General features: G+C 43.3%; 1 pseudogene; it reads right to left on the bottom strand.

Moving 5' to 3' along the window:
* Positions 1-290: 290 nt before the first annotated feature.
* LOC104854253 lies at positions 291-1,265 on the bottom strand (annotated as a pseudogene).
* Positions 1,266-1,687: the final 422 nt, after the last annotated feature.

Raw genomic sequence — 1,687 nt, 5'->3', positions numbered from 1 at the left:
TTCATATGTCCAAGAAATTTAAAGGTGTGCATCATACAGCTGGAACAAAGAACTAATTAGAGTATCGAATTAAAGCTACTAAGTCATATTTTGTAACCATACTATGCCACCAATATAATTATTATATTTTACATATTGTAAATGCTTTATTCTGTCATCTATCTTGTTATCAAAAACTTTTAAATTCTGCCTTCAATTCATTCTGCTCGATCTCATTTTAAATCATCCTTTTGATTCAAATATGTCCCATTAATTCCGTCTTGTGGTGGGGTTGTTTATAAACAGGAGCTTCAGCTGTTGGGAACCTGAGGTTGATTAGTTTAGAGGCTTTTTAGGGCTCTTCATGCTGCTCCAGATCTGGTAATCCTGTAATTTCAGCCAACATCTTTAAATGTCCCCTCTCCTATTACTTCCACGGTGACTCTGACCTTCCCATCAGACATTCTCTCAGCTGGGCTAAATTTGGCAGTTTTTGGTTCCATTTCAAGTAATTCTCTCTCGGGAATGGTTTCATTTCTTTTCTTTTGGTACCAGGGATCGAACTCGGGTCTTTGCGCTTATACAGCAGGCGCCGGAACCACTGAGCTAAATCCCCGGCCACCAGAATACTTTTCTATTAGCAGCCTCCCAGTAGGATAGGTCACCTGCCAAACCGTTTCCAGTGACATCCTACTATCCATGTAAATGGCGCCAGCGCCAACGAGGGACTCACAAATATCCCCTATGGCCTTTGGAATTTCAGTGTCCTCTTCTTCCCCTTCATCCTCCTCAGATCTCCTACTTAAGCTCACAATCCAACCCTTGCGTCGCGTTCTTCTCTAGCTGAAACTGCACAAAGTCCTTTCTGACAGTTTCCTGAGCTGTTCCAGCTCGGGAGAAACAGCTTTGAAGTACTTGCGGTAGTCTTACTTCACAGCCAGGGACGCGAAGATAGTGTTGTTGACCAGAGCGGAGAGCAGGTTAGTCAGTACAGCGGGAGAGTGCTGCATGGGTCTTCATAAAGGTGCTTGGTTATGAGGTAGTCCAAGATCGCAACTCCCAGGAAGTCTAAGCGCGGGTAGCCATCAGTGATAGTGTGGTAGGGGTAGGAAGTATGGGTAAAAGCCTGCAGAAGGTAAGCCTTATTCTTGAATCTGTAGTTGATGTTCTTCTCAAAGTTTTCAAATCCTGATATGAGTAGGGTTTTGTCTGCATCTGGATGTTTGGTCAAACATACACCTGGGTGGGATCTTCCCACAGCCGCACTCCAACTGTTTCCATGCAGAAGAGGTGAGCCCACCCAGCCGCAGTTAGAGAAGCCAGCCACCTTTTAATTGTCGTTATTATTACATTTTTGGCTGACTGTAATAGCCCTATGAGATAGACTTCTCATTTCTGTGACAGAACCATAGGTCACCAATTCTTTCTCTATATTGCAGGAAGCCCAGAATAATATTCAACATTCAATCGATTCCCGACTTTCATGAATGACTTTGGTGAAGCCAAAAATAGAAGCCATTTTCCACTTTAAGGTCGGGACGTCTCTATTTTGGAGACGATGTTATTTTATAAGCAGTCAGCCATTTAAATCCTTTCACCAAACCCCACAGCAAGTGCTCGGCCCTGTTCACAAACATCTTCAGCGAGGAAGCACCCTCTACTTCCTAAGGCAAATGATATCATTCTTGTATAACTTTCTGCCTGTGAA

This window comes from Fukomys damarensis, unplaced genomic scaffold (genome assembly GCF_012274545.1).
Source record: "Fukomys damarensis isolate Sample0158 unplaced genomic scaffold, DMR_v1.0_HiC HiC_scaffold_27, whole genome shotgun sequence".
Classification (NCBI taxonomy): Eukaryota; Metazoa; Chordata; class Mammalia; order Rodentia; family Bathyergidae; genus Fukomys; species Fukomys damarensis.
This window is presented reverse-complemented; position numbering and strand designations above follow the sequence as displayed.